Here is a 20,473-nt window from a genome sequence, read left to right as displayed (position 1 = left end):
CCACCCATGGCCCCCAACTGACAAATGAACCAATCAGCGCTCAGAAAGGTGATGTCACCTGCCCCAAGGTCACCAGGTAGAAGTGGAAAAACCGGGTCCAGGGTCAACTCTGACATTTCTACTCTCCACACTGCCTCAGTTCAGGAAGAAAAGCCTTCTGGCATGTTTGCTTCTAGGCATGAAGCTGGTTTGGGATCTCCTGGAGATAAAGGAAAATGGTGATTCCTTCACGCTACCCCACCCCACTCCTTGTCCCATCCTCCACCCCCAAAGGCCTCTGGCTGAAGCTCTCCTTTGGTTCACGGGAAAATGTGAAGTCAGGTTGGACTGTTCGGAGTTTTCTTCCCTCCAGACGGTCTGGGTGAGCGAGGTGGCGTCATTTCCCACGGAAGGCTGGTGTGCTTGCCCCACAAACCCAGGTGGTCACTCCTTGGGTTCCAGGCATTCCAATGACCTCATTCCAGTGAAAGGCGTGGGCTCAGAAAGGCCCGGGAGGCTGGTGGGTGACATCTTGGGAAGAAGGACAGTGCGGATTGCCTTGGTCAGGAATGCCAGGCTGGAGCTTTGTAGGAAGCCACATGATTCTTTCTTTTTTTTTTTTCAATTAATTTTTATTGGCGTATAGCTGCTTTACAATGTTGTGTTAGTTTCTGCTGTACAGCAAAAGGGAATCAGTTATATGAATACGTCTGTCTTCTCGTTTTTGGATTTCCTTCCCATTTAGCTCACCACAGAGCACTGAGCAGAGTTCCCTGTGCTCTACAGTAGGTTCTCATTAGCTATCTATTTGATCCATGTTAGTGTATGTAAGTCGATCCCAATCTACCAACTCATCCCTTCCCCATTCACCCTTTGGTATCCATAAGTTTGTTCCTTACATCTGTGTCTCTATTTCTGCTTGGCAGAAGATTTGGTACGTCTGTCCAAATCTTTGTAAATTCCATATAGAAGCATTAATATACAATATCTGTTTTTCTCTTTCTGATCTACTTCACTCTGTATGACAGCTTCTAGGTCTATCCATGTCTCTGCAAATAACACTATTTTGTTCCTTTTACAGCTGAGTAATATTCCACTGTTTATATCTGCCACTTGGGAGTCACGTGATTCGGAGGCTGTCTCCTGCCTACCATTCTTCCCCAACTTGAACAAAGTTGGGGGAATTTCCCACAATCCAGCTACCTTTGGAGATATAGACTCTAGGTCCATAGTCGACCCTCCCATCAAATAATAAGATAAAAAACAGAAATCTTATGTAATTTCAAATTATAAGGTAAAAAAACAGAAATTCAAAACAATGAGCTCCTGCCTTCAGTCAGCAGGTAGGTAAAAAATTTTAATCTAGTTGTGTCGTGTCATTTGGTAAAGGTGGGAGCAACAGAAATGATCACCTCCCACTGGTTAGGTATACTTTGGAGGACACTTGTTAGCAAACAATTTGGCCTTATGTCATAAATCTAAAAATGTAATAACCACCTCATGACCCAGTAATTCCACTCCCAGGTATACAAGACAGAGAAACTTTTCAGTGTGTTCCCCGGCAGACAGCAACAAGAATAATCACAGCAGTAATGAGTAACAGCTAACAACTGGAAGCCACCCAAGCATCCATCAGGAGCAGGATGGCAGAACGTGGTATATTCCTGTGCCGGCTGCTAGAGCAGCAAGACTGGGTAAATCAAAGCGCGTGCAGAACAGGGCCAACGACAAAAACATGCCAGAAGAAACAAACTGTTTAAGGATATAAATATATGTGGCAAAGCCATAAGGAAAAGCAAGGAAACATTCAACATAAAACTCAGGGGAATTCCCTGGCAGTCCAGAGCTCTCATTAGAGGGGGAGTGGGTTTGATCCCCAGTCAGGGAATTAAAATCCCGCAAGCGGAGTAGTAAATGAATAAATTAAAATAGCAATAAAATTCAAGCTAGTGGTTAACACTAGAGGGGAAAGGAAACAGGGATGTAATCATCACAGAAGGGTTTTAAAGGTATCAGTGATGTTTTTTAAGGCAGTAGTGAGTACATGGTTGTTAATTATTAGTCTTCAATCTGTAAGTATGTTTTATAAATACATTCACACACACACATATTCTTTTGTAGGGAATTGATATTTTCATATTTTTTCTTAATCAATTTTGTACATTATAAAAAAGAAAAGCATATAACCAGCACTGGTAGTACTGGAACCAGCATTGATACCTTGATTTTGACACGTTAATATCTATCCATACATCCTAGTCCCAAATTTCTGAGTTCTGATCCCAGCTCTGCCACTGATCAGCAGGGTAATCATGGGCAAGACATGATTTCTCTTTGACCCTCAGTTTCTTTGTTTGTAAAAAACGGGAACATTAGCATGGCTATGCTGCCCCAAAGGGGTGTTTCAATAAAATCACATACCTGATAAGATGTAATTGTTGCATCCTGGACAAATGTAACCATAATAACAGAGCTGGAGGGGAATGGCTATAAGCATACATTTTGGGTCAGGCAGGCTCAAGTCCCAATCCCCGTCGCTCCACTTTCTTGCTGTGACCATTGGGTAAGTTACTTAAGCTCTCCGAGTTCCAGTGATGATGTGATAATTCACACCTTAACAGAATTTAGGGAGAACTGATTAGAGCATGGATCTTAATGTCCAGCATAGTAAATGATGACTTCTCTGGTTTCTCCAGGATGGATCCAACCATGTTCAGGTCTCCAGGCAGCTAGGTCTCTTCCTTCACTAGGAATAAGGCATCACTGTCCGTTTTAGCGAGTGATGTCACCATTGTCAGAACTACCAGCTGTACCCGGGAGCTTCTCCCCTGCCCACCACAGTCCTGGCAGCCATCAAAGCAGAAGTTAGGACCTTCCTCAGCCTCTCCCGGGAGAAGGAAACGACAACCCACTCCAGTATTCTTGCCTGGAACCTCCCATGGCAGGCTACAGTCCATGGGGCTGCAAAGAGTCGGACATGACTGAGTGACTTCACTTTCACTTGCAGCCTCTCCTGAGCCCAGCAGCATCTTCCCTGGAGTCCACATCACACAGACTCTAGCCATATCATATGCCTCCCAGCACCAACACCTCTGCAGAGGGGTAGAGAGGAAAAAGCAGCAACGCCTGGGTCACAGGCTACCTCTGACCACAGCTGGCTGGACCAGGGTGGACTTGTGAGCCAAAACAAGCCAGCAGGTGCTCTCTTGGGAATTTAAATTGGAGACTGTGAGCAGCTGGATGGAGGGAGAGCTGATGCAGGGGGAGCAGCTCGAATGCTAAGGATTCTGGGGCAGGAACTGGGCCACAGCTGTGACCAAGGGGCACGTGGTGGTGGGGGGTGGGGTGGGAAAAGCCATCAGTAAACAACCAACCAACAGGTCCGCAGAGAGAGGCGGGAGGACAGGGCACACGGAGAAGGGAGCAGGGAGACGGGAGACCCACCTGCCCCAGGAGAGGAGAAGGAAGGAGCCTTCCAAGCCCAGTGAATTCTCCTTACCCTTAGATGTCTATGAGCAGCCTCTGGACCAAGGAAACCTCATTTGTAGCAACTTACACTTTTCCTGTTGAGCCAGTTCAAATGGACACAACAGGCCGGGAGAAAGAGAAATCAGACAGAAGATTTTCAACTCCTTCCCACCAAACAATCCCTGCTGGGGACAGAGGCAAGTCACTTCACCTCCTGTGCTTTTCTTTCTCATCTGTAAATTGGGGTCCTAACGCCTTTTGCCCAGAACTGCTATGTGGATTCCGGGAAGGCAGTCACCGCAGGAGTCCTTTTTAATCCCTCTTAACTCAGGCTTCCCACCCAGGGCTCAACTCCTCCAGCCTGCAGAAGAATCGTCACCTCCCCTTTCAGAAGGAGCTTTATTTTAACTGAGTGAGTCATACAACCTTGCCAGAAACAAAGAGGATGTATGGGTTTAATGTATCCTCAGAAGTCTGTCCCATCCTTTTGGAGGGGGAAAAAAAAAAAAAAAACACCAACAAGCTGTGATAAAGGTTTGATGCAGCAGAATCAATGCCCCACAGAGGAATTCGTGTCTGTTTTTTCTCTGGAAGCTGTGCGGTACGGATGAGTGAGCCCTGAACGGGGAAACCATTCTCCTCAAATCTGAACACTGCTTTATATTTTACAAAGCACATCCACAGCTGTTATTTCATCTATTCTCTCTACTGCATGGGACCTCCCACAGTCTCAATCTCTGTAAAATCAGGGTATCTAGTCTGTCTCCCACGGGTGAAACAAATATGAGAGGAAGATTAAAAATTTTTAATAGGAGCGTGTGTCCATCTACGCATCAATCAGTATATCTGTAAACGAATGCAAGTTTTGAAATCCAGTCAGTTTCTTGAGCAAGTCAACATTTCACCTCAATTATAAAATCTGGAGAAAGGGGACTTCCTTGGTGATCCAGTAGCTAAGAATCCTCCTTCCAATGCAGGGGACATGGGTTCGATCCCTGGCCAGGGAACTAAGATCCCACATGCTGCCGGGAAGCTAAGCTCAGCTGCTGCAACTGGAGAAGCTTGTGTGCCGCAACAAAGGCTCAGCAGAGTCATAATAAAGTAATAACAAAATAAAATGACCTCTTAAAAAATCTGGCGAATGTCAAAAAATCAAAAGCAGCCGAACCTCTGAGCTAGAATTTCTGCTCCCAGATATATACACAATAAAAACATGGACAAAAGTTCACCAAGAGGCACGTGCAAGAATTATTCATAACAGCACTATTGAGCAACCCCAAACCGGAAGCCACCCAAAGGTCAACAGTCGAATGGACAAATCCACCGTGGCATATTCCTACAGCGGAATACTACAGGTCAGTGAGAGTGAACCCCACCTCCCTGCCCCACTCAGCCATGTGGATGAACTTCACGGCACAGAAGACACTCAATGCTATGACCCCACGTGTGAGTCAAGCTTCATAACGTTCATGAAGGGGCAAACCTGATCTGCTATGATGGGAGTCATGTTAGTGTGCTGGGGAGGGAATATGAGAGGGGCTGCTGGGTGAAGGTCATATGGTCTGCCCACTACACGTGAACTTTCAAGTGGTGAACTTTCAAAGATGCTTGCGTCTGGTTCCAGCAAGGAACCAGAACCTGTGCCATCAACCTCAGGCGTGAGTGAAACTGCAGCTTGCCCTCCGTCTCCTGTTGCTGACGGATCCTTCAGATCTACCATCTCCTGCCTCTCCTCCCGCCTGCCATCAGTGACCCTTCTTGCCTGTTCCCTCGATGCCAGCCCTTGGAAATGCCAGCTGTTATGCTGTACTACTGTACTTCTCTAGGTACTGCACTATAAAATTTAAAATGCTTCATTTTCTGTTTTTTAAAATGTATTATTTGTGTGAAAAGTATTAGAGACCTATCACACAGTATTATATACCTGATTGCGTTAGTTGGGTACCTAGGCTAATGGGATTGGACTTGCGAACCAATTGGACTTGCGCTCTCAGAACAGAATTCATTTGTATGGAGGGAACGTCCTGTATTCTGTTTCTTGAACTAGGTGTGTTCACTTTGTGGATATTCACTGGGCTGTGCATTTGTGTTTGGGGCACTTTCATTTTTGTAAAAATGTTTACCCCCCAAAATTAGTGGTTGAGTGCCTAAGAACCTGGGGTACCGGTTCTGTGCTCAATGGGGACCTTGAACTCGTCGTTTAACCTCTTGAGTTCAGTTTCTCCATGTGGCAAATGGGTATGGTAGCAGTGCCAACCCTACAGGGCTATTTTGTTTGAATGAGCTGAGTGAAGAGCACCCACCATGCAGTTGATGCTCTGGGCATTTTAGTTAGTTGTAATTAACAGTCCCTCCCTAGCAAACATGATCTTGAAGGAACTTTTATTTTTTTTGGTTTAGTTTTAAAACCATTTATTTATTTGACTGCATTGGGTCCTAGTTGCGGGGGATCTTTATTTGCAGCATGTGGGACCTAGTTTTCTGACCGGATAGACAGATGGATAGATAGATAGTTTTATGACTGACTAGATTTCAAAACTTGCATTCGTTTATAGATATACTGATTGGTGGATAGATGGACACACGCTCCTATTAAAACTAGGATCGAACCAGGGCCCCTTGCACTAAGATTATGGTCTCTTAGCCACTGGACCATCAGGGAAGTCCCTTGAAGGAACTTTTAAAATTATATAAACCAATATAATGAGCTGAGATGCTAAGACTCAAAGATTACAGATGTCTTGCCCAAGATTACAGAGGAAAGTTCCACCTCCCTCCCAGCTCAGCTCAGTGTTTCCACTACCCCATGCTGCCCCCATCTTCCCCTGTCAAGAGAAGGCATATATTTCCTGGACCTGGGCTCAGCATGGATCAGCTATGGCCAACAGGGTCAGGCAAAGCTGGCAGTGAACTTGTTCTACAGCTAGTTCTCAAGATGCTGTGCATATTTCTGCTTGTGGTCCATCATCTCCATAAGAAGACCACATATGGGCTTACCACTGGTCCCAAGAGGAGGGGACACAGACGTGTGGAACAGAGCTGCTTATACCAACGGCCCCAGCAAATCCCCATGGAGAATAGAGTGCCTCAGCTGACCGACAGACACATGTGTGAGCCCAGCTAAAATAGCAAAAATGCCCAGCCCATTTCAGATTAAATCAGCCAGTCTCCAGAAGCATGAATTTCAGTAGTAAATGTTGCTGTTTTAATCCACGGAGTTTGGGGGTGGCTTGTTACACAGCTCTAGCTGACCGGGATAGTCCCCTCTTAGGATAGTAAGTATAGTGTAGTAGTACTGAACTACTGAATCCTACCAACTTCACCGTCTAAACCTAACTCTGCCTTGGCTGTCTTCATTCTTCTCTACCCCTGTTGCCACTTCCTGTTTTGGGCCAAAATTTTCTCTGGCTTAATACAACATTTATTTATTAATTTATTTTGTCGATCTGTTGATTTAGCTGTACCAGGTCTTAGTTGCAGCACACAGGATCTTCAATCTTCTTTGGAGCATGCAAGATCTTTCGTTGAGGTATGCAAACTCTTATCTGTGGCATGTGGGATCTAGTTCTCTGACCAGGGAATGAACTCGAGCCCCCTGCACTGGAAGGATGGAGTCATAGCCACTGGACCACCAGGGAAGTCCCTCTCTGGCTTAAATGGTCTCCCTGCCTCCAATTCCTTCCATTCTCTTACCACATAACACCTGGGATCTTCCTTTTAACTAAAAGTCTGACCATGTCACTCAAATCCTCCAGTGGCTCCCCCTGCACCTGGGATTAAGTCTCAGCTCCATCATTTCGTTGAAGAGAACCTTCATGAACCTTTAGTTACATCTGCAGCATCGCCTCTGAACCTCGCAGGCTGTGACCTTCCCCGTCTAGCATCACAGGCCTGCTTGAGTTCCTGCCAGCGCCCTCCTGCCGCACCCATGTCCCAGTGCTGGGTCCTGCTCCACACCTTTGTCTTTGCTGTGTCCCCTGCCTAAGTCAGCCTTCGGGACTAAACTCTGGCATCTCCCCGGGAAGCCTTTCCTAAAGGCTCTCCCTCCACAAGCTTGGGTTGGGTCCCCCTCTTCTGGATGCCCACCACCAAGGCTCTTACCACACCAAACTCTCCACCACTGACCACTGAGTGCAGGGATCATATCTTATTTTGCTCCTATAACCATGACCCCTGGCCCACAGCATGAGGTCAATAAATGTTTATGAAAGGCTCCATGAGCCGAGGGATGGGCCCTGAGAACAGGGTACTGGACTGAGAGACAGTGGCCCTGGGCTTTAGCTTGGTTCTGCCACGAATTCTCTGCGACCTTACGAAAGACAGTTCCTCCTCGGGGCCTCAGTGTCTTTATCTTGAAAATGAGAGGGTTGGGTCAGATCAGAGATTCTCTTGCTGTGCATCAGAATCACCTGGGGGAGCTTTAAAAAAAATACAAACGCTGTTACAAACAACAAGAAAATACAGATGTCCAGGCTTAAACCCCCAAGGGCTAGAGCCCAGGCGCTGTAATTGTTCAGAGCCCCTCATGTGTTTCTAAGGTGCGACCAGGTTTGGAAACCATGGCCTGGATGACCTCTGGTGATCTTCATCACTGGCGATCTGGTTATCTTGAAACGAGGTAAAGGTTGTTTCCAAGGCCTTTATTACAGGAAAGCATGAGAATCTAAACCTGTCTTACTCTCAGCCTTGCGCTGTGTCAATTGCCAGCCTTCATCAGGGAAGAGACCACTTTGAATGACTAAATTGCACAAAGACTCCCACTGGGTGCTCTCATGCTTGTGAGAAAGAGGACAGAAAGGTTTTAAACTCTCGCCATTAACCTCTCACACTACCTCTTGGGGTAGAAATTCCCCCATAGTACAGATGAAGAAGCTGAAGTTCAGAGAGGTAAAACGCCTAGCCCAAGGCCACACAGGCACTCTGTAAAACAGCTGGAAGTCACAGCCAGTCCTGAGAAACTGTGGAGCAGTCCCTCCTGAGAGTCTGAAAGTGTGAAACACACTGGGTTTCAGACTTACTTCAAAAACAAATGTAAAATACCCCATTAATAGAATAAATATTTCTATCAGTCACATGAAAACATTTTGGATATGTTGAATAAGTAAAATATAAATCAAAAATCAATTTCACTTTTATTTTAAAGTGGCTGCCTCTAAATTTTCTAGATCTACAATCACATCTGTGGGGTCTTCCCTGGTCGCCCAGTGGTTAAGACTTCGCTTTCCAATGCAGGGTAAACTGGCTCAATCCCTGGTTTGGGATATGCCAAAAAAACCAAAACATAAAAACAAAAGCAATATCACAGGGGTGATATCGCCCCCTAGGGATCATTTTGGGACTGTAGTCTCAGAAAGAAATGCAAGTAGGCAAAGTAGCAATGGCACCCCGCTCCAGCACTCTTGCCTGGAAAATCCCATGGACCAAGCGAGGAGCCTGGTAGGCTACAGTCCATGGGGTCGCTAACAGTCAGACACAACTGAGCGACTTCACTTTCTCTTTTCACTTTCATGCATTTATCAGAGAAGGAAATGGCAACCCACTCCAGTGTTCTTGCCCGGAGAATCCCAGGGACAGGGAGCCTGGTGAGCTGCCGTCTATGGGGTCGCACAGAGTCGGACACGACTGAAGCCACTTAGCAGCAGCAGCAGCGGAGGAAGCCTTAAACAGCTGAGAAAAGAAGAGAAGTGAAAGGCAAAGAAGAAAGGGAAAGATATACCCAACTGAATGCAGAGTTCCAAAGAATAGGAAGGAGAGATAAGAACGCCTTCTTAAGTGAACAATGTAAAGAAATAGAGAAAAACAATAGAAAGGGAAAGATTAGAGATCTGTTCAAGAAAATTGGAGGGGTGGGAAGATTTCATGCATAGATGAGCACAAAAAAGGACAGAAATGGCAAGGAAGGACCTAACAGAAGCAGAAGAGATTAAGAAGAGGTGGCAGGAATACAGAGAAGAATTATACAAAAAAGGATTCAATGATCCAAATAACCACCAAGGCGTGGTCACTCGCCTAGAGCCAGACATCCTGGAAGGTGAAGTCAAGAGGAACTTAGGAACCATTACTATGAACAAAGCTAGTGAAGGTGATGGAATTCCAGTTGAGCTATTTCAGATCTTAAAAGACGATGCTGTTAAAGTGCTGCACTCAATATGATAGCCAATTTGGAAAACTCAACAGTAGCCACAGAATTGGAAAAAGGTCAGTTTTCATTCCAATCCCAAATAAAGGCAATGCCAAAGAATGTTTCAACTACGATACAATTGTGCTCATTTCACATGCTAGTAAGGTAATGTGGAAAATCCTTCAAGCTAGGCTTCAACAGTATGTGAACCGAGAGCTTCCAGATGTTCAAGCAGGATTTAGAAAAAGCCGAGGAACCAGAGATCAAATTGCCAACATCCTTTGGATCACAGAAAAAGCAAAGGAATTTCAAAAAACATCTACTTCTGCTTCATTGACCACACTAAAGCCTTTGACTGTGTGGATCACAACACAGTGTGGAAAATTCTGAAAGAGATAGGAATATCAGACCACCTTACCTGTCTCCTGAGAAACCTGTATGCAGGCCAATAAGCAACAGTTATAACCAGATATGGAACAATGGACTGGCTCAAAATTGGAAAAGGTGTATGTCAAGGCTATATATATATTGTCACCCTGATTATTTAACTTATATGAAGAGTACATCATGCAAAATGCCAGGCTGGATGAAGCACAAGCTGGAATGAAGATTGCCGGGAGGAATATCAATAACCTCAGCTATGCAGATGACACCACCCTTATGGCAGAAAGCAAAAAGGATCTAAAGAGCCTCCTGATGAAGGTGAAAGAGGAGAGTGAAAAAGCTGGCTTAAAACTCAACATTCAAAGAACAAAGATCATGGCATCCAGTCTCAGCACTTCATGGCAAATAGATGGGGAAACAATAGAAACAGTGACAGACTTTTTATTTTCTTGGGCTTCAAAATCACTGTGGACAATGACTGTAGCCGTGAAATTAAGAGACCCTTGCTCCTTGGAAGAAATGCTATGACAACCTAGAGTATATTAAAAACCAGGGATATCACTTTGCCAACAAAGGTCTATAGTCAAAGCTATGGTTTTTCCAGCAGTCATGTACAGATGTGAGAGTTGGACCATAAAGAAGGCTGAATGCCAAAGAATTACTGCTTTTGAACTATGGTGCTGGAGAAGACTCTTGAGAGTCCCTTGGACAGCAAGGAGATCAAACCAGTCAATCCTAAATAAAATCAACCCTGAAAATTCAATGGAAGGACTGATACTGAAGCTGAAGCTCCAATACTTTGGCCTGGTGTGAAGAGCCGACTCACTGGAAAAGACCCTGATGCAGAGAAAGACTGAGGGCAAGAGGGAAAGGGGGCGACAGAAGATGAGATGGTTGGATGGCATTACTACGTGAGCAGACTCTGGGAGATAGTGAAGTACACGGAAATCTGGTGTGCTGCAGTTCATGGGGTCACAAAAAGTCAGACACAACTTAGCAAGTGAATAACAACTCTCAGGAAATTCAGTGCAGTCCCAGGAAGGGGTTTAGGACAGTACCTGGAGCTTGTGGGCAGGGGCTGGAATAGCAGTAGTAGTCAAGTAATGGGCAACATCATTAACAGCTTACTATGTGCCAGGCACTGTGCTAAGCACTTCCCCTATATCAACTCACTGAAGTCTGACCACAACGCTCTGAAGTTGATGCTATTATTATATCCATTTCCCAGGGAAGGAAGCTGAGGCTCAAAGAAATGTTTTGTCTAAAGCCCCAAAGCTAGGACCCTGTAGATCTAAAATTGGAACCTGGCTTGGTCTGTTCCAAGCTCCATCACTCATAAAAGGTACTGAGTCAAGTCAGTTCCACTTCCTTCTTCATTCACAACTATTAAACTACGTGTGATGCCACACATTCAAAAAATCTCCGCTGGGTCCCTGATATGTTCTGGGCTCCATCACTCTTGCCTGAAGGGGGTCTCTCTCTGCCAGGTAGAGGGAGAGAATCGGGTCCAGAGGAGGGTGCGCAGACACCTTCCTTTCACACTGCACACAATTCTCTGCTTACTTTTTCACCACAGCCCAGAGAGAAGGGCGGGAAGGTGATTATAGCAGCGCTTCTCACACTTGAATGCACATATGCGTTACCTACCATCTTTTTAAAAGTGCAGATTCTGGGACTTTCCTGGTCCAATGGCTAAGACTCTGCACTCCCAACATTGGAGGCCCAGGTTCGAACCCTGGTCAGGGAACTAGATCCCACATGCTGCAGCTAAGAGATCCCACCTGCTGCAACTAAGACCTGAGGTAGCCAAATAAATTAATTAAACATTTTTTTAATTCTAAAAAAAAATTTATTTATTTTTCGCTGTGCGGGGTCTTTGTTGCTGCGCGGGCTTTTTCTGTAGTTGCGGCGAGCAGGGGTGACTCTCTGGTTACGGTGTGAGGGCTTCTCATTGTGGTGGCTTCGCTCGTTCCAGAGCACGGGCTCCAGGCGTGTGAGCTTCAGAAGCTGTGCCCCGCAGGCTCAGTCGTTGCCATTTCTGGGCTCCAGAGCCCAGGCTCAGTAGCTGTGGTGCAGGGGCTTAGCTGCTCTGCGGCAAGTGGGATCTTCCCAGGCCAGGGATCAAACCCGCGTCTCCTGCATTGGCAGGCAGACTCTTTACCACTGAGTCACCAGGGAAGTCCCAATAAATAAATACTTCTTAAAAATGCAGATTCTGATTCTGTGGGTCTGGAGCAGGAGCTGAGACACGGCCTTTCAGACAGGCTGCCAGGCGATGCTGCAGCTCCGCTGATGCCACTGACTTGCATGAGGGTAACGGCAATGTCAACCCCGGGGTTTAAGGGGGATCTCAGCGTGTCAGAGCAAGAAGGACCCTTAGGAATGACCCACTCCAACTCCCTGGTGGTGCTGACAGGGAGAGAAAGGGCGAGACACTAGCCAAAGGTCACACGGTGAGTTACAGGCAGAGATTGCATCTTCGGAGTCCCATCCACCGTCTCCAGTTGGCGGCAGCACTCAGGACAGGTGTATCCAGATGCCGTCACAGCCAAGTCACACCACACGCTTTTGGCATTGTCACATGCTCTCCCCGCTCCCCATCTGAGCTTCCACACGGGGGAGGGAAGTACTCCTGGGAGCAGACTGGCAGGGCAGACCACACTCTGCAAGAAAACTTCAGGGCCGCAGCCTCTGGTCCTGGAGCTCCACTTGCCCCTCCCCGCCAGATGCTACACATCTGGGTCCCCAGGAAGTACTTGAGCTGATAGATGGAGTGACACTGTATTCAGGACAGGGGAGAGACTGGCTTCTCCAGACTGGATGAGCAGGGTACTTACAACAGGAATTCATTTCCTAGAAATTAAACACTGAATTTGTTGGTGTTTATAGGATTCACCATCTGCTTTCCCTGCTGGGAAGCACAATAGAAGCCATGATGAGAATATAAACTTTAAAGTCAGGTAGGGCTTTGGAGTTAGGGGAATTTGCTTCCCAGCTCAGCCATTTATTAGCTCTGTGACCTTGGGCAAACTACTGCACCTGTCTGAGGCTGTTGACTCATTGTCCCTTCAATAGTGAATGACTTAAAGCCTATCACAGGAATTCCCTGGCAGGCCAGTGGTTAAGAGTCCGTGCTCCCATTGCAAGGGGCACAGGTTCAATCCCTGGTGGGGCAACTAAGATTCCACAAGCTGTACAGTGTGGCAAAAAAAAAAAAAGAACGGCCTATCACATGTTGCCAAGAGCAATACAGATGTGGGTCCTGCTCTTAGGAAGACACCGCGGCCCTGGGGAAACCCTCCTGGAACCTGCCACCATGGAGGAGGGCAGTGGAGCGGGAAAGACAAGCACCTGCAGCAGCCCAAAGGTCCCTGCTGAGAGTGGCTTTGCAGGGACTTCCTTAGCGGTTGGTGCAGTGGATAAGAATCCTCCTGCCAACTCAGGGGACATGGGTTCGATCCCTGGACCAGGAAGATTCCACATGCTGTGGGGCAGCTAAGCCCGTGCGCCACAACAACTGAGCCTGCGAGCCATAGCTACTGAAGCTCTTGTACCCTACAGCCCACACATCACAACAGAGAGTAGCTCCCGCTTGCCACCAACTAGAGAAAGTCCTTAAAAAGAGCAAGGAAGACTCAGTGGAGCCAAAAATAAATAAACAAATAAATAAGAAAGAAAGAAAAGGCGGCTTTGAAGCTAAGCACTGGCAACAAATAGAATCAGCGAGTGAAGAGGACCCGGGGCCAATGACATCTATTACATGAGACTTCCCTTCCAGGGAAAGCAAAATCTTCCCTGCCTTGCACCCCAAATTCTTTTCCTTTTTCTTTTTTATTCGCTGCACCATGGTGGCATGGGGGATCTTAGTTTCCCTGACCAGGGATCGAACTCCTGTCCCAGGTAGTGGAAGTGTGAAATCTTAACCCCTGACCATCAGGGAAGTCCCAGATCCTTTTTCTTCACTTCCTGCTACTTATCCATTCAGAGACCGCACAGTCCAGTCCTCTCCTCTCATCCTCCTGTTGACCTGCACCCAGCAAGAGACCCCACCTCCAGCCTGGCTGAGACCTCCTCCTACAAAACCCTGTGCTTCTCTCTCTCCTCTGAGCCTTTGCATGGCGAGTCCCTCTACCTGGAATGCCCTCCTCCCCACTCCTCCATCCTTTCTGGAGGTTTCTCTAGATGGACTGCTCCCCCTCCCCCCATCCCATTGGCCTTCTTATGACTCATCACACTGGACTCCCCTACCCTGGGGGCTTACATGCTGACTGCCTGACTCCCTGTTGGACTTGAGTCTGGAAGGGAGGGGGACATGGGGGACACGAAGCCCAGGGACCTCTGTGTGGGGAACACTTCCGCCCTCACCCACCTGTTTAACTCCAGTGTCCCCCTCAGGATTGAATTCAGCTGTCTCCTCTTTGCTGAAATGTGTTCACCTCTTCCACCCGAGTGGAGTCAGCCTCTGCTCAGTGGTGCTAGCTGAGGCCTCATGGCAGGATTCACACTGTACAATTCTCATCATCCTGCCTCCAATGTTGTGGGTCTTTCTCCCCACAAGATGGTCACTTCCTGGAGCAGAGTCAGGTTTTGTTCACAGCTGTATGTTTGGGCTTAATAATGATTCAGTAGACATGGAACAAAAGACTGGTTCCAAATAGGAAAAGGAGTATGTCAAGGCTGTATATTGTCACCCTGCTTATTTAACTTATATGCAGAGTACACCATGAGAAATGCTGGGCTGAAAGAAGCACAAGCTGGAATCAAGATTGCTGGGAGAAATATCAATAACCTCAGATATGCAGATGACACCACACTTACGGCAAAAAGTGAAGAGGAGCTAAAAAAACCTCTTGATGAAAGTGAAAGTGGAGAGTGAAAAAGTTGGCTTAAAGCTCAACATTCAGAAAACGAAGATCACTTCGTGGGAAATAGATGGGGAAACAGTGGAAACAGTGTCAGACTTTATTTTGGGGGGGCTCCAAGATCACTGCAGATGGTGACTGCAGCCATGAAATTAAAAGATGCTTACTCCTTGGCAGAAAAGTTATGACCAACCTAGATAGCATATTGAAAAGCAGAGACATTACTTTGCCAACAAAGGTCTGTCTAGTCAAGGCTATGGTTTTTCCTGTGGTCATGTATGGATGTGAGAGTTGGACTGTGAAGAAAGCTGAATGCTGAAGAATTGATGCTTTTGAACTGTGGTGTTGGAGAAGACTCTTGAGAGTCCCTTGGACTGCAAGGAGATCCAACCAGTCCATTCTGAAGGAGATCAGCCCTGGGATTTCTTTGGAGGGAATGATGCTGAAGCTGAAACTCCAGTACTTTGGCCACCTCATGAGAAGAGTTGACTCAGTGGAAAAGATTCTGATGCTGGGAAGGATTGGGGGCAGGAGGAGAAGGGGACGACAGAGGATGAGATGGCTGGATGGCATCAATGACTCAACAGACGCGAGTCCGAGTTAACTCTGGGAGTTGGTGATGGACAGGGAGGCCTGGCGTGCTGCGATTCATGGGGTTGCCAAGAGTCGGACACGACTGAGCGACTGAACTGAAACCTCCCTCCTTCCCTCTTCCCAGCATTTAACTAGTTATTTCCCGTCTATGAATTAGGAAGCTGAGGCTCAGAAATGTAATGCAACTGGCTCAAGGTCACACAGCAAATAAATGCCAGGTCCAGGGCCTTGCCTGTCTAGACTCCCTACCTATCTAGCCTAACTCTCACTCCCCCACAGGTGGTTAGTTGCCCTGTGGCATGTGGGATTTTATTCCCTGACCAGGGATCAAACCCGAGTCCCCTGCATTGCCAGGTCGTTTCTTAACCACTGGACCACCAGGGAAGTCCCTCTCCAGGTTTGTTTGTGCTCCTTATTCCTCTGGCTGGAAGCTCCTTGAAGATCTACCTGTTTCCTCCCCACTCCAGCGACCGGAGCACAACAGGCTTACCATCAACATAGAGGAACACTTCACATAAGGAAGGCTCAAATGGGCTGAAGAACAATAACAGCATCCCTTTTTCTCCTGTTTAAAACCATCCATCTCAGAATAAAATCTGAAAGCCTCACCATGGCCTGCAGGGCCCTAGGTAATTCCCCCACCCCCTCAGCCACCTCTCTGACTTCATCTCTTACCATCCCCTACTCCCTGTGGCCCATTAAATATCACCTTCTTGGCAGAGCTTTGGACCAGCCAAGCATAAAGTAGCCCATCCTTTACCGTATCACCTTGCTTCACGCTCATTTGAGCAGTTAATTGTATCTGATATTTTTTGCTTGTGTGTTTATGGCCTGTCTCCCCTCCTCCCCCCATGCACTTTCTAGCTCACCACTCTCTCCCCAGGGCCTAGAACAGTGCTGAAAGTGGAAGTGAAGTCGCTCAGTCGTGTCCTACTCTTTGCGACCCCATGGACTGTAGCCTACCAGGCTCCTCCGTCCGTGGGATTTTCCAGGCAAGAGTACTGGAGTGGGTTGCCATTTCCTTCTCCAGGGGATCTTCCTGACCCAGGTATCGAACCTGGGTCTTCCACACTGCAGGCAGACACCTTACCATCTAAGCCACCAGGGAAGCCCCGAACAGTGCCAGGCCGGCAATAGATTGGTGGATCTACAGCCTGAAGAGCTATCTGGGCTGGAGACACGCATTAATGAGTCACGTGCACAGAGGTGGGAACTAGAGTCAATGGTGAGGGTGAGATCACCCAGGGAGGGTGTCTACTACGAGGAGAGAGGAGCGCCTGGGACAGCAGAGCAGCTAATGGCTGTAGAAAGGAGGTTGAACCTGCAGAAAGAACAGATGAAGGGAAAACACGACAGAGTCAAGTCGCAGGAGCCAGGAGAAGAGAGTGTTTCCAGAGGCAGGAGGGTCATCAGGAAGGATGTCAGAGACTGAACAGCAGCTGCTGAATTCAGCTTCCTGGAGACCATGGGTGAACTTGGCAGGCCGATGCCCCCTTCATGAGGGCTATCTGTGCAATAAGAGGGATCTCTCCGGTCCTAGGAACTCCTATTTCTGAGAATCTGAATTTCTGCTCACATTCACATCACCCTCACCAAAAAAAAAAAAGAAAAGAAAAACAATTATCTGCCTGTGGGCTAGGAGAGAAGGGATGACCAGGGGGTGGTCACCCTCATTATTTATCCATCAGACAACTGACAAACTGAGGAAGCATCTCTATATTTCCCAGCCTGTCCTGGGCACCACTAGAAGATGAAGAGGCCCCAGACCCTGCCAGTCACATCCAGGTGGCCACCCCCTCCCTCCCATGCTGTCCTCGAGGTACTGGCTTCCCAATGCCTTCATGCTAAAGGCCACCCACTTCTCCCTACCACCTGGACAGGACCGAAAACTGCAAAAGGCCCAGTTGCCCCAGTGGCTTTTGCTGGTGGCTGTTGGTAAAGAGTATCTTGATGCCCTGGTGAGGAAGGCCAAGACCCTGGGCTGTGGAGGAGAGCCACCTGAAGGAGAGCAAAGACCCACACTGTGTGGTGATTAGAAAACACTGGAGGGACTTCCTTGGTGGTCCAGTGGCTTAGACTCCATGCCCCCAAAGAAGGGGGTCCGGGTTCAATCCCTGCTCAGGGAGCTAGATTCTATGCTGCAACTAGGAGTTGGCATGCCACAGCTAAAACCTGGAGAGCCAAATAATAAAAATCAATGAGTATTTTTTTAAAAAGCACTGGAAGCTGATTCCAGGGAGACAGTAAGAAGATGCTCCTACCAACCAGAGCAGTGGCAGCCACAAGTGCCTGAGCTGCTGTCTGCAGCCAGGTGCTGCGCTCAGTGATGGCCTATTTGATTTGCACAGCAATGCTGTGAGCTGGCCGCTCGAATCCCCTTTTGGCATGGCAGGAAATCAAGGCTCAGAGAAATTAAAGGCTTTCCCAAGGTCACGCAGCTAGTAAATAGCCAAGCCCAGTGTGCTAAGGCAGCCAATCTGACTGACAGCCCCTGCTCTTAACCTTACACCTTCCCCAGCTAATGAGGCAAAGGGACTTAAGTCTTCTCTTCTCTTCCACGCAGTATGACCTTGGGTGAGATTTATTCCCTGCTCTCTGTATCTGCATTAAAGCAGGTTTCTTAGTGCTCTTCCATGTCTGATGTTATGTAATTAATTGGGATTTGGACAGAGCTTTACAGTATATAAAAAAACATTCATAAGGCATCTCATCCCCCCCCGCCCCCCCCCCCCGCCCCCGGCCACGCACCCTGTAGGGTGAAAGAATTATCCTCTCCATTCGATAGATGTGCAAACTGAGGCTGGAGGAGACTCAGTGAGTGACCCGCCCAAGGTCACAAACCAAGTTAGGGCCGCCGGGTTTCGCTGTGCACACTAGACGTTCCTCCAACTCCAGAAAGGAGCGGCCCGCGGCGCCCGGACCTGGCGGACAGGGGGCGGCGCTCGGCTACCCTCGGCCGCCCCGGGCCACTTGGTGGGGGGTCGCAGCCCCCGGCCCGGGGGGTGGAGGGAACGCCTCCCGCCCCGCCAGATCTCCGGGAACGCGCGCCAGGCAGGCATCCCGCAGCCCGCCCCGGGCGCTGCCTCGACCCACCCTCTATCCGGGGGCTCGGGACGGCGCCCCCCGCGACGCGCCCCCCTCCGGCCGGGCAGGTCCTCCGGGAACCCCCTTCCGGCGTTCGGGCGCTAGACCCCGCGTCCGAAGTCACCGGGAGGCGGGACGCTGGGGCCCGCGGGGCGCCGAGGAGGGCGCCGCCTCCCCGCCAGCTCTACCTGGGTGGCCGGACTGCGAGCCGCCGGGGCCCCGGCGCCCCTCCCCGGGGCGGCACCGGGCTCCGAGCGCTTACCCGCTCCCGGGCACGCAGGTGCGGACCGCGGGCTCGCCGGCCCGGGTCCTCGTCTTCGGCCAGCGCTTCGTCTCCCCGCCGGCGGCCGCCGCACCTCCGCCGCGACCTCCCCAGTGGAGCTCGGGGCGCGCCGGCCGCCCCGCCGCCCAGGGGGCCCTGCCCTGGCCCCGCGCCCTCGCGATGCCCACCTCCCGGCGCCCTGCGGCTCCGGCTCTAGGCTCCCCTTCCCGCGCCCGCCGCCGCTCCTCGCTCCCTGCCCCCAGCTCCTCCCCCGCGAGGCTCCCTCCCCACCCTGCCCGCCGCCCGCCCGAGGGAGGCTCGGCCCGCTTCTGACCCCGGACGCGTGGCCCCAGCTCCGGGCCCCCGCCTCCGCCCTCGCCGCAGCCCTAGCTGCAGGGGTAGGTGGGCGCCAAGGAAGCGGGGTTGACGAAATCCCCAGCCCGGTGCCCCCGGGCCCCCACCTGTAGGGAAGAGGGCGGACTGGGTCCAGAGGAGGGATGTTGAGAGGTGGGCCCTGCCCAAAGACCCTTGGAGAAAGCCTAGCCTCCCGCATCTGTCCCTGTGCCCTGTCTTTCTCTCTAGTTAGGAATCGAAGCCGGGTCTCCCGCATTGCAGGCAGACCCTTTAGCATCTGAGCCACCAGGGAAGCCCCTTTCCTTCATTTAACAAATATTGATGGATGTGTGTGTCAGGCACGTTCTAGGCAGTGAGGACAGACCAGTGAACGAAACGGATGTTGACCTAAAGGAGGTGACGTGCAGGTAGTGAGTAAAAGGTTAGAAATGATTTTAGAGGTAAATGGCGTGGAGGACGATGAAGCAGAGATGGGAGACAGAGTGAAGTGCAGGTTCCAACGGGGAGGTGGGAGGAGGCCTCCCTGGGAAAGTGACATCCACACAGGAGGCGAGGGAGTGAGCCCTGCAGAGATAAAGGGGCACCACACTCCACGCGAGGGCAGCCCCGGAAGACAGCGAGGAGTGGGAGGTGAGGTCAGGGAGGCAGCGGAAGGGGCAGCTGCCGCCCTCTTTCAAACAGCAAATTCTCAACCCTCAGGTTCCAGCAGGTGTCGGGGGTGCCTGGTTCTGAGAACAGGGTCAAGAGAAGACTTGAGCACAAAGAGCAACCACGGGAAAGGTTCAGGAGGAGGTCCAGGCCTGGCTAGGGCCAGGTTTCACGCCTTCGGGGCAACTGGCCTTCTGTCTCCTTGTGAGCCTTCTGTCTCCTTGCTCATGTATTTCCAGGCGGTGTTATTTGGATTATTTCCAATCTGTGCACCCGCTGCTAGGATTGTCATGTCTTCTTGAACTGATCCTTTTAGCATTATGAAGTAACCCTCTGTCCCTGGAAACAGCTCTTGTGGTGACATCTCATTAAGCGGCTGTCAGGAGAGGCTGGTTTGTTTACAGCGCCCCCAGCTGTTTGATATCTGGTATACCCCAAACTCAGCAGCTCCTCCAGGCTTCCTTCCCAGTGTCCTTCTGCGCCCTTCTGCCCCACACTTTCTCTACCCACCTGGCCCTCCCCTCCTTCCTCCACCCCTCAGCCTCCTGGTTTACCATCTAATGGTTGGCCTGGAACCTTCAGCTCTCTCCATCGTTCTCTGTTTTGGAAGGCTGCGATCGATGAGCATTAATAATGCAAACCTTTTTGTCTTAGTGCAAATCCCAGGCAGATAAATCACTGGCGAATAGAAGTTACTGGCAGCCACACCTCAGCCTT

At 49.4% G+C, this 20,473-nt stretch overlaps 1 long non-coding RNA gene across 2 annotated transcripts in view; it reads left to right on the top strand.

The window, feature by feature from the left end:
• The first annotated feature begins 4,755 nt into the window (after window positions 1–4,755).
• The window catches only part of LOC138434412 (uncharacterized), a 74,688-nt gene continuing 58,970 nt past the window's right edge, over window positions 4,756–20,473 (top strand). Inside the window, exon 1 of one of the 2 annotated variants that reach the window (XR_011254772.1) lies at window positions 4,756–5,273. This is a non-coding gene — a long non-coding RNA (uncharacterized lncRNA). The remainder of the gene's footprint in view (window positions 5,274–20,473) is intronic. The other variant, XR_011254771.1, reaches the window with a different exon arrangement.

This window comes from Ovis canadensis, chromosome 2, assembly GCF_042477335.2.
Source record: "Ovis canadensis isolate MfBH-ARS-UI-01 breed Bighorn chromosome 2, ARS-UI_OviCan_v2, whole genome shotgun sequence".
Classification (NCBI taxonomy): Eukaryota; Metazoa; Chordata; class Mammalia; order Artiodactyla; family Bovidae; genus Ovis; species Ovis canadensis.
Note: the sequence above shows the minus strand (reverse complement) of the source record. Positions and strands in the feature narration are given on the sequence as shown.